This window comes from Ceratotherium simum, chromosome 9 (assembly GCF_057802395.1).
Source record: "Ceratotherium simum simum isolate JZ-2026a chromosome 9, ASM5780239v1, whole genome shotgun sequence".
NCBI lineage: Eukaryota > Metazoa > Chordata > Mammalia > Perissodactyla > Rhinocerotidae > Ceratotherium > Ceratotherium simum.
Window position 1 is genome coordinate 17,550,208 of NC_141908.1, and position 13,065 is coordinate 17,563,272.

General features: G+C 41.8%; 1 protein-coding gene across 3 annotated transcripts in view; it reads right to left on the reverse strand.

The window, feature by feature from the left end:
• NCKAP5 (NCK associated protein 5) overlaps positions 1–1,085 on the reverse strand; it is a 906,791-nt gene extending 905,706 nt beyond the window's left edge. For all 3 annotated transcript variants that reach the window (XM_087435078.1, XM_087435074.1, XM_087435077.1), the window contains exon 1: positions 724–1,085. The gene's annotated coding sequence lies outside the window, so the exon portion shown is untranslated. The remainder of the gene's footprint in view (positions 1–723) is intronic.
• Between the last annotated feature and the right edge of the window lie 11,980 nt (positions 1,086–13,065).

The window sequence follows — 13,065 nt, forward strand, 5'->3', positions numbered from 1 at the left end:
ATGGGTAGGAATCCATACCCCTACTCAGCCACGCTCTTACTTAGCATTCTCAGGAATTTAAGATGGGCATCTGACTACAACCCACAGAGCGGAGTGTTTATTGAGCCTGCAGGGCCACAGAGATAGTGCAACTGCAGCTGCCTCCTTAAAGTATAAGAAAAGAGTGATTCAGAACAAATTCCCAAGTGAGCAGCTTCTCCAACGAAAGTCAAGATAAAGCAAGGCATTTCGAAACAAACATTTTGGATTTGCTTTAGTGAAACAGAATGCTCGTGCCTGATTGAATATTAACCCAGGAGGAAGAAAATATTTTTTGCATGCCTAGGCATGGGGCTGGCAATGGAATGAACCAGATAATATTTAAAATGAAAATAGAAATTAAACAAGCATGTACATCATACCTATTGGTTCAAAGCAGGAATCTATTTGCTATCAGTCTTGGGACACCTGGACATATGCAGCAGATACTGAGACATCAGCAGAGGCAAACATTAAAAATGTATCATTCTGAATTCTGGAAAAGCGCTGGCGATTCTACGTGCTGGGAAATGCCCTATTTACACAGTGCCATCCCCTCACGTCCTCCGGAAAAATCACCGGCAAACCCTGCACTCGGCAAATCAGAGCCCTGGAGCAGAGTGCTTAGCACATTGGACGCTCTTTCCTCTACACCGACATACACATAAAAGAAAAAAAAAAGAGAAAAGAAAATTCTGTCCTTACCGAAAAGGCATAGCAGACAGGGACGGTGAGTGTTTTCACCTTAGCCCACTCAGAGTTGTCTCTCTCATTCGGTCAATGTTCTAACGCTATTGAGGAGAGTTCCTGGGGTTTTCGGATCTTCCTTCAAGAGTTTTAATCACTGGCTTCCCCAGCCCGGGTTTAACAAACACCGCTGTGTTCTGTCAATATTTGTATGCAGCACCGCATTGGGCAAGCGGCCAACACGAGATTCAAGAGGCAAGGGGAGAAAACTGACACCCTAACAAACATGCTCTCGTCTTTTGTGTCTTTTAAGGTGGTGCTCAAAGTGTCATCTTTGATTCTGATGGGCGCTAAAGATAGCCGCTTTTTGTGACTTTCTCCACTGGCCCCCAATGCCTGGCTGGGCCGCCGGAGCTGGGTTCCGTGAAGTTTGTTTTTTGTCTCTGTGCCCTGAGGTTCTCCGCACAATCGCCGGGCTTGCCTCTCCACCAGCTGCACTTTAAATGTATTTTAATTGGCTGGAATGTCGAAAGAATCCATTTGGCAGTCGTTTACATGTGAAGCACGCCCAGGGCAGCTGAAAGAGGCCCCAGAAGCAGCCGATTACTTCATCAAAAGCCGCCGTTTGAATACCATTGACTCCTACATAACTACAGTGAACTCAATTCTATAGGCAAGAAGGAGTAATTAATAATTTGCTGAGAAAATTCTTCATTAATCTAAAAGCCAAAAACTCAGAGGAAAAAAAAAATATCCCTGCAGACACAACAGTTCTTATGAAAGGCTTGATTTATAGCCCCCAGTTCTTCTCTTCACAAACATTGACTTTGTATAGCATTACAGGAGGGGGGATAATGCATAATTTGGTTTGCCTGAAAAGTTAATTTAAGTAATTTTCCTTTTGAATGATCCCCTGAGATACATCGTTCTATTACCTCTTTATACATTAGCCATATGCTACAATAAATATTGTCAATACTTGTGGCATTTCCTCATTCCCCTTATTTTTCTTCGGTGGTTACAATAATTAGTTTGTGGCCTCCACTAGATCCAGTCACAAATAAATTCACCCCAAGTCAGAGTGGATAATCATCACCACACGGAATTTGCCAGCCAAACTGAAGTAGAAAATACTCTGAAACAAAAGTCAGTTTAAACAGATTCTAATATCAAGGGGGGAGAGTGAGACATATACACATATATATATGCATATATGCCTCAAAAATAAAACAATGATAAGATATATAAAATAACAAATAAACGGAATAGCTTTCAAGTGATTCTTTACCATTATTTTGCTGAGAAGATTGTCAATAGCACATGTAAACTGGGTTTACAGATTTAAAATCCCTTAGAAGTATATTTTGAAGTTTCATCCTAAGTAATCCTGATTTTCACCCCTCATTAAGAACCCCCGGTTTACAGTCAGAATATGTAAGAGGATCTTGGCACCCTGAGGATGCCTCTCACTGGAAAATGTGAGCCAGAAAACGTTGTCAAATCTGTTCTGATGCTTTTTCCTCACTTCAGTAAAATTGTCTGTGGTTCATAACAAGACAGTACAAGACAAAGAACGATGTACACAAGTCGCTTGGGTGGATTTGTCAAACAGCTCAAAGACGAAAACCAGCACTCTAAGTGAACAGGCTTCATTCTCAGGGAGGCAGAGGGGAAGATTGGGAGAAAGGATGAGGACCGGCTCCGTGGACACACAACCTATACGGTTGCACAGAGCCCCACGCTCAGAAGGGACCTGCACTTGAATTAATGCTGTGCTGGCACTATCTTGAAATTCTTCACTTCTGAACCAGGGGCCCTGCATTTTCATTTTGCACTGGGCCTGGCAAATTGTGTAGCTTGTCCTGAGAGATAGTATAAATCTATTTAATTCAACACGTGGTTGAAATTGACAACTGCTAGGAAGACAATACTAACGGTGTGGGTGATACCCTACATTTGTCTTGCCCAACATTCTACCTTAGATTTTGGAGCCACTGAGAGGATTGAGGAGGGTGATTTAGGAAGAAGAATCTCTCCTGCAAACAAAGAGAGTGAGAGTGATCTGGTGGGTTCTGACTGGTCTGCCCTGAGCCAGTGGTTCACTGTTTATTGTAACCACACTTCATTTTACTGGTTCAGAGAGATTTTGTGTTTCTCACATAATCAGTCCCCCACTGTGTCATTCAGTGGGCAGAAAGCTCCATGTATAACCATCGTCTATTTTTAAATTATCCTAGAGCCTTGATTCATGGTTTGACAAAGTTACATTCAGTGCCAGAGCCTCAAAGGCTCTGCTGACCCACTACCGTGAGGTCCAATAGCTCACAAGTTGCTAGAATACTATGACGTGAGTACCTGTGATTCACCTTGTTCTCCATAGATGTTCTCCAAGACCAACCCTTACACCTAGATTTTGGCCTCCTCCAGCCTTAGCAGAAACCATATGAAAAAAAATTTTCTTCTAGAAAAGAAGTTGGTTTCAGATGTCAAATACTTAATGTTGCCAGTATCTTGTATCCGTAAGCTGGACTGCTAACATGCTCTAACACTCGTACTTGACAAATAAATTAGCATTCTAGAAAGCAGAAGGGAATTTCGAGATCAGCTGGTTCAAACTATTATTTTTTATTTATTTATTTTTTGTGTGAGGAAGATCCGTCCTGAGCTAACATCCATGACAATCCTCCTATTTTTTTTGCTGAGGAAAACTGGCCCTGGGCTAACATCCATGCCTATCTTCCTCCACTTTATGTGGGACGCCGCCACAGCATGGCCTGACAAGCAGTGCCTCGGTGTGCGCCCAGGATCCGAACCTGGGCTGCCAGCAGCGGAACGTGCACACTTAACTGCTATGCCACAGGGCCAGCCCCCAAACTATTATTTTTTTAAAAAGTATAACTGAGGCAAGAAATGAAAGTCAATAAAACAACATGTCCAGGTCACACATTTCCTTTTGCTACACTTGTTCCTATTTTGGGACGCCCAATGTTTCCCCATTCTGACTTGCCTACTGACTCCTAGATATTTCCTTGGCTCTAGTCTGATTTTATAACTCCAGATTTATTTCAAGTGCCCAAGTCCTTACTCCTTGCCTTACTCTTACGAGCCGCTTTCATGCACAGCACGGAGCATGCTGCATCTACGAGGAAATCCGATCTTACACAAGACACATGGCGTAGTCATCATAGAACAAGGCCACTAGGGATTTTTAGATCTCACGAAATAAATTCCTCTCTGCCACTTATAGAGCTTTAGTATGTATCCTGGTAATCTTACTAAACAGTAAAGGCAGGTTTGAGAAGCTCACAGTGTCCAAGGAATAACAAAGCAATCCTGTTTTAACTCCCGCCAGAGTTGGTCAGCTTAAGCTGCCCTTCTTTATCCACACACTGAGGTACAGGCTTCAATAGGTCAGAGATTCCTTAGACTATAGCTGATCGCTATGGGGCCATCTAGGGGCATATGGTGGGTCCTGGACACAAAGCAAAAAACTATGTTCTGGGAATGCAGAACAATCTATGAGAATGATCTCTTAGGTTCTGGAGGTCATAGAAAAGTCAAGGGTCAGAGCTAGAAAGGCAAAGTGAAAGGCTCTTTGTAGGAATGGGAAGGTCTTTGTGCTACAGAGAAACAAACCAAATGTCCAACACACCACTTTTCAAGCAATGACACTGACTGGGCCTCAAATTCCTCGGGTGCCCATGGGTAGCATGGACACAGCTGTACTAACCATACCTACCACCCAAGGTTAACATTAGAATGCTCGTGCTCCTCACACTCTAGCACAGAAGCACTGAAGCCACTGAAGCGAAGAAAGTACTCAGGGCCCACATGACAAATTTAGGTCAGCAGGTAGTAGGTCAGAATCCAAGAAGACGGATGGAGCAACGAGGTCCCGATTTCTGGCAAATCAGAAGACTTACACAAGGCAGAGGGTCAAGTCATTGCGAAACAGTCAGAGCCCAGGTGCCTTGGTTCAAGGTTCAAGTTCAAGAAACAAAGGGGCAAACAACGAGAGGCTTAAGATACTGGTGTTTAAAAGATACTGATAAGGGGCTTCCACATGGCAATGCAGGAACTTAACTGAAACATGGCCAACCTGTAGCTTGGGGATGTTGTTCACCAGGGAGTAAAACCCAGGAGGAAAGACCAAAACAAAACATTCTGTTTGGGGGCCAGCCCCGTGGCATAGCAGTTAAGTGCACACTCTCTGCTTTGGCGGCCCAGGGTTCGCAGGTTCGGATCCTGGGCGTGCACTGATGCACCACTTGTCAAGCCATGCTATGGCGGCATCCCATATAAAGTAGAGGAAGATGGGCACAGATGTTAGCCCAGGGCCAGTCTTCCTCAGAAAAAAGAGGAGGATTGGCATCATGTTAGCTCAGGGCTACTCTTCCTCACAAAAACAAAACAAAACAAAACATTCAGTTTGTTAAATTTAGTCAGACTATCATTGATGGAGCCCAGGCTGAGTGCAAGGCTCTCCTCAGGATCACCAGGCTGGTTGAGAAACAGTCTGGCACAGGATGGTGCTTGGGCTGCCATAATAAAGTACCACAGACTTGGGAGCTTAAATAATAGAAATTTATTTTCTCACAATTCTGGAGGCTAGAAGTCCAAGACAAAGGCATCATCAGGGTTGATTTCTTCTGAAGCATCTCTTCTTGGCTTGTAGATGGCCATCTTTTCCTTGCGTCTTCACACGGTCTTTCCTCTGTGTGTATCTGTGTCCTAATTGCTTCTTCTTATAAATCATATTGGATTAGGGCCTACCCTAATGACCTCATTTTAACTTAATTACCTCTCTAACAACTCTATACCTAACTACAGTCACATTCTGAGATACTGGGGTTAGAACTTCAGTATGTGAATTTTAAGGGGGCACAAGGCAGCCCATAACAGGTGTTTTTCAGATGGTCTCAGGACTAGCCCATATTTGTTCCTCCTACGGTGTGACCAACTCTGTATCAAGTGCCTTGGAGTCCATTTCTCACTTACTCCAAAACCACCTTACTATCGCCCATTAACAGATGGAAAAATTCAGGCTTAGAGAGATTAAGAAACTTGTTGGAGGACACAGAGCAGAGCCAATATGACTCTGGAGCCCAAGCTCTTAACCTGACACCTAATTGTCTTTCCAGCACCCAGGCCTGTTGATATATTTGATTAATATGATTCCCAAAACACCTGGGGCCCAGAATCTGTATGTCATACACCATGAGCTCCTGGAGCTTGGCCATCATAGGTTCAATTTATCAAGCATTTGCTGAGCATCTACTGAATAGGCCAAACTTGTCTGCTTGCCGGCAATTTTGCCCAAGAGATAACAAGAGTAGTCTTAGGGATGAGGTAAGTTGATCATTAAGTTTTGGAGAAAAATGAGACCTAAATACCAGGGCTTATGACTTGATCTCTGCTGGGAAGTGTCCCCAGCTAGGAAGGGAGGCTGAAGGCTGGTGGGGAAGTCATGTTTAGGCTTCAGGAGCCATATCTCACCCTGAAAGTGACAATATCTCCAGAAGCTATAACTTAGAATCACACAGAAGCCCTGGGAAACTGACAATCACATGCGAGGATGGAAGAGAAGGGAGAGAGGAAAGTAAAAAAGGAAGGGAGGGAAAAAGAGAGAAAAGGAAAGAGGAAAACAAGAAACAAGGTAGGCCTAGCACCTCCTATGTGGCAGGAATTGCGCTAGACACGATTTATATTGCCTCTTTTAATCCTCGCAAAGTGCTACGAGGTAAATAGTATTTATCTTCATTTTACAGATTCATAAACTGAGGCTCAGATGTGTTAAAACTTTTGCTGACGTTGTTGCAGCCAGAAATTGGCAGAGCCAAGATTTAAACTCAGCTTTATTTATGTTTTCCTAAAACCAGCCTGCCTGCCAGCTCTAAGCTGAGCAACACAAAGCAAGCAGGAAGCTGGTGCTGCCAGTGGACCAGACCATGCCGGATAAAGCAGTAGCTCTGACGGGGGCCTGCTCATCCCCACAAGGCTGGTGTCTACGGAAGTCAAAGCACCTGAGTGTGAAACTGTGACATTGATTTCAGAGTAGATTGGCTGCTGGTGAGACAGCACGATCCATTGTGGACTGAAGTGAGAAAGGTCAGAGAGGCTGTCTGCTGATGGATGGGGCTAGCACAGGGCTAGTTCTCTGATAACAAAATAAATGGGATTTATTGATGGGGTTCACTCACTTTATGCAAATGATTCGCCCCATGTATTTATCCCTTTGTTGCTTGGGGGTTTGCTTTGGTAAAATATATCAGCTCCAGCCACCAGGGAAAATAAATCTCGCTGGCCATTCAGAAAGCAGACTCCAGATTCAGAGCTGGATGAGACAACCTTTTAGTGAAATCAGCGGGCTGCTGAACACCAGGGAATTCAGATGTTTATCCAGTGAATAGATAACGATTTATAGCTGGGAGAAGGAGACAGAGAGGAGAGAGAAATGCCCTGAATTGTATTTGTATTCAATGACTGTGCTTTATTTTTTTTTTTTTTTAAATTTTTTGTTTATTGCAGTAACATTGGTTTATAACATTGTAAAAATTTCAGGTGTACATCATTGTACTTCTATTTCTGCATGGACTACATCATGTTCACCACCAAAATACTAATTACAACCCATCACCACACACATGTACCGAATTATCCCTTTCACCCTCCTCCCTCCCCCCTTCCCCTCTGGTAACCACCAATCCAATCTCTGTCCCTATGTGTTTGTTTATTGTTGTTATTATCTACTACTTAATGAAGGAAATCATACGGTATTTGACCTTCTCCCTCTGACTTATTTCACTTTGCATTATACCCTCAATGTCCATCCATGTTGTCACAAATGGCTGGATTTCGTCGTTTCTTATGGCTGAGTAGTATTCCATTGTGTATATATACCACAGCTTCTTTATCCATTCGTCCCTTGATGGGCACTTAGGTTGCTTCCAAGTCTTGGCTATCGTGAATAAGGCTGCAATGAACACAGGGGTGCATGTACCTTTGCAAATTGGTGTTTTCAAGTTCTTTGGATAAATACCCAGCAGTGGAATGGCTGGATCATATGGTAGTTCTATCGTTGATTTTTTGAGGAATCTCCATACTGTTTTCCATAGTGGCTGCACCAGTTTGCACTCCCACCAGCAGTGTATGAGAGTTCCCTTCTCTCCACAACCTCTCCAACACATGTTGTTTCCTGTCAGAATGGCTATAATTAACAAGAATGACTGTGCTTTAAAGCACTAATATTTAAAGAGCTGTCAGAAGATTAGGGTTGAATCAACAATTCATCAATATTTTGGTAAGCCACAGATGGTGGGCCATATATGATGGTGGGTGCTGCAAACAAATAATATAATTCAAACTTCCATTTTGTCTTGACCATGGAAGAATTCATCAAGATAGTGAGTGATAAATAAAATAATTGCTATGGGGTATAGAAATGCATTTTTTGGCAAATGATCCTTCCTGATTTTTGTCACATGTAGGATCATAATGAGATCTTATATCTCCCAGGGTTTCATTTACTGACTACTTGAGGAGGCAGTTCAATAGCATGTTTGAGAGCCAACCCATGCACAGTGCCTTCTATGTAGCAGGCCTTGTTCCAAGAGCCTCAGATAGTATAGTTCTATGAAAGTAGATGCCACTATTACACCCATTTTACAGAAGGAAGAACTGAGACACAGTTGCTTGTGTCTCACAATGATATCAAGTGGGAGAGTTGTGATTCAAACCAGGAAGTCTCATTTGTAACCACTGCCCATCCTGCCTCTCATGGTGATGCATTGTCCTGGGCTTTAGGAGCTGAGCAGTCCTGCACAGAGCCCCAGCTTCATCCGGCCTCACTTTATTGCCCTGCCTGGCCTTCTACCTCTTCCTCCAACAGTCAAGGGTGTCTTCTCGTGCCCCACATAAGTCTATACAGGTGCCCAGTTTTATAGAGATATCTTAAATTTGTTGTTATTGTTTTTGTTTTTGTTTTGTCCAAGAAGCTGTTTTGCTAAAGCATGCTGTGCAAACTGACCTTTTTTTGTCAGAGCTCAGTACCTTCAAAAACAAACTGGTGTTTGTCATCTTGGAATCATGGACTTTCGCAGGGGCATTTCTTGCCTTCAGAACTGGCCTTGGCTATTCACTATTGTGTTTCTCCTCCTCAGAGACCAGGGCTTAGGTGAAGGAAAAAGATAGGCCTAAAGGTAGCCATGCAGGGGAGGAGGAGGAGAGAAGTGAGGGATTCTGGACCTGAGCTTCTCCCAAGTCTTGTTTTCAGGTTGACCAGCTGCCCAAGCCATCTCTGCGTTACATACTTTTTTCTTACAAAAAAAGAAACTCCTCCTATTCAGGCAGAGGCAACAGGTCCCAGTGGCAGTCCTCACAGTCAGATGCACCTCAGGTCAGCCGCTGCTCTGCCATTTACTAACTGTGTGACCTTGGGTAGGTGACTTAACCTCTCTGAGCCTCAGTCTTCATCTCAAAGGAGGGATGATAATATGCCTTTTTAAGGAGTACATAGATCATAAAATGTGAAAATATCTGGCTTATTAGTGGTCTTTAATTCAAGTTAGTTCCTTTTATTCTCCATTGTCAGCCCTGGACTAAAGCTACTAACATAAAAACAACAGGCATTCTCACTCACAGGCCTCTTCTCGAGTACTCTGGACTTAAAGACATAACCATGCACTGAGGATCCTACTGACATTATCTTTAGCTGCATAAGCAAAATTAGTTGCTAAGAAAAGGCCTTGTAATGATAAATACCTGTAATGGTAAATAACATTATCAAATTGTTCTGTAGGGATTCCAAACTGAATGTTACTGAATTTCAATTACACTTGGAAGAAACCAGAAAACACATTGGCTCACAAGCCAATTTGCTCACTCAATTTCCCCAGTGTGACAAATGTTTAAAATAACTTAATGATAAGGATACATACAATTATTTAATAGTTTTAATAATCATTTCAAAGAGAAATCTTATCCTATTTTTTTAAAAGCAGCATAAACAACACTTCTATAAGTATGGTTGCACTAAATCTTTCGAAGTCACTATATTTAAAGGGCATTTTTCTTATCCTCTCCATTGACCATTTTTCAATGTCTTCCCACCATTCTACATTGGTCTCTTTTCATTAAATTATAGAAAAGGTATTTAGGAAAAGCAGACTGGGGGACATCACGGCAAAAACAGAAAAAAATTTTAAATGCAAGCCCAGTAAATCTAGAGCTAAGTTTTGCTACACAAATATGCTACGTTTAGAAAATGGCAGATTCACAGTCAGCAAAGACGTCTGGAAGAGATCAATAATGTAATTATTTATAATTTATATATGTGTTTTAACTCAAAAAATGACTTGAACCATGTGTGAGAAGAAGGTAAAATTTATAATAGCAATCAAGTACAGAGATCTGGCAAGATGTGTGCAAAATGATGATATATGGGAACAAAAAGATTTTCAAAGAAGAAATCAATAAATGAGCAAAAGAGAAGCCATTTACTTAGAAGCCTAAGATCAAAATAGTGAGATAGTAATTAGAGGATATTCTTCTAGGGTTAAGTTCCTTTATTCTTCATCTTTGGAAGAATACTGACCCAATACACATACGTAAGAAGCTTCTTATTTTATACTGATAGAACACCTTGGCAATGAACGATGGGGAGATAAACAAAGGCTTTCATCCCAAACATTATAGAGTTTCTGGTTCAGTTAACCTGTGTAAAAATTGTATCTACTTAGGAAGAAAACAAGATTGAAATGTTAAAGTAACTGTGTTGTGAAGTGCCAAATGAAGTAGTAGAGATCATTTTAGACCTACAACCATAGTCTCAATTCCACACCTCAAGGCAAGCTTACATAATCAGTCCTCAGGCTACCCTTTGTTTCCTGGTTTTCTTTCTTCATCTCAATCCACCCAGCACCTATCTACTCACTAGTCTTCCAGACCTGCTCTACATATTCTTGCCGTAACACTTTGGCCATGTTCTACACACACATACACTAACATCTACCTGTGCCACAAGGATATAATTCTTTCTTCCTGGTAAAATCTTTCAAGGCTCAAGGTTAGTCCTGTCCCCTCAGAGAGTCTCCATTCCCAATCACCTCAGCCCACAGTGAAATAGGAATTGCTCCCTCTTTTTCTATAGTAAGTGGCAAATAGCATTAAAATATGCCTTATTCTGGGATTTTCTCATGAATATGTTTCATCTGTCTATTTACAATTAGTTGTAGTTCTCTGAGCTAGGCAGTGTTGCCATGTAGCTCTTTGAATCCCTGATTTCTGTACCTTGTGCAGAGAAGATGATCAACAGAACTCTGCTGACCAGAGGTTGGTGATCTTTCTGGTAATAGCAGCCTTAAAACTCGTTCAACAAAAAGAAACAGAAATTTTACTTAAGATTATTTGCTTGGGTCAGTCCAAAGAGAGTATGCCAAAGATGCAACCATGAAAGATGCAACTATGATGGGCAAAGTCACAGGAGAGGGTTGATTCCTTCATGGGATAGAGCTGGTGGCCTGACAGCAGTATGCTGGGTCCCACTGCTTCCTAACTGTGTGATGTTGGGCAAGTCTCTTAACCTTTCTGTGCCTTGGTTTCCCCATTCATAAAATAGAGATCGTAACAGTTATAATGGTCAACAATTATAGAGTGCTCTTTTTCGCAAATAACAATTCATTTAATTCTTATAACAACACTATTCAGTAGTTTCTACTATTATCATTCATATTTTATAGATTAGGAAACTGAGGCACAGAAAGGACAAATTTCTTGCCCACGGTCACAGAAACAGAAAGTGGCAGAGCTAAAATTTTAATCTAGGTAGTATAAGTAAAAGTCCATGTTCTTAACCGCTATGCCGAACAGCTTTTCTTCTATCATAAAAAGTAACATATGCTATCAGTATGAATTTAATAAGGACAAAGAATATATGTAAGTTATTGGGGACCGTAAAGAGAAGATATAATTAGGGTTTTTTTTTTCATGTGACTACTCTGTATATCCAAATAACTCCATATAGAATGTGTTCTCTTCTTTGTCAAACCAGGAATTAGGGCTGTTTGAAGGATAAAATGAGATGGTCATGTTAAGTAGTCAGCACAGTGCTTGATAACCAGTGTGAGCTCATAAATTTGGAGCCATTATTGTCTTTATTCTGATGATGATGGTGGTCATTGTCTAGGGGCTCTGGCACCTTGATGTCGCTGCTGGCTCTTCTTCACCCTGTGGCTGCTCTGCCTTACTCTGCCAAAGCTCCAGTTGGAATCAAGGACAGAATAGATGAGTTGAAGCTTATCCCTTAAGGAAGGGAGGGGAGGAGCAAAGAGGCACCTCCCATGGCTTGACACACACCTCAGCTTTACCTTAGAAGCTCTAGGATCTAAATGTATCCTCCACACTGCAGCCAAACTGGATTATTTTTTCTCCTAAATGCCTTGTACTTTGCCAGTTCCAAATCTTTGCTTAGTCTGTGTCCTCCATCACAAATGCTTTCTCTCCCAAATCCACTGATGTCTGCCAATTCTTCTAAGTGCTTACAAATTTTACCACATCCACAAAACTTTTCTTCTTCCTGCTAAGTGAATCAATGCCTTCATCCATTTATTCATTTTGAGAATATTCATCGACATCTATTCTACTCGGTGGCAGGCACTTTGAGAGGCACTGGAGATGATGAAGCCTGGAGAGCCTCAGCTTCTGCCTTCAAGGGGACAAGAAAATCAGTGATAACATGCCATGTGTTAAGTGCTGTGATTGGAAGTTGAACAATATCACTCCTTCCTTCGAACTGCATATTCCCTTCTTTGCGTTCTTTTTGGGACTCAGCATATTCTGTCTGCTGTTGTAGTTACTTATGCTCCTCTCTTACACTCTGATTAGTATATAAGCTGACTGAGGACAAGGAACACGCCTGCTGCTCCATAGATCATCAAGGCAACCTCAAGCCCAGAATCTCCCTAAATGCCTAAGAAATACTTTTTGCATTGAACCCTGAATCCTGCCATGCTGTAGGTTATAACAATACTCCATTTATAAAAAGAACTCTGAGGAGTTAGTCATTAGGAAAAAACAAAGACTGTTTCTTCATCGTCTTCCAGGCTTCTTTAACAGGCAATAGACAACCAATCCTCAGCCACACTCAAACACAGAGTGAGAAGCAGGGAGATTTAGAGCTTCAGCCGCTCGAAAGCCATTGCTGCGGCAACTTGCGATCCAGAAATGACATATGGTTCTTTATTACTGAGCCTTACAGCCCTGAGCAATTGTATCTGCCAAGGGGAGAATATTCACTTCAGAATTTTGGATGTAAATATTCAGTCTCTTGTGCTTTGCATGTCATTGCTAATGGTATATAAAGAA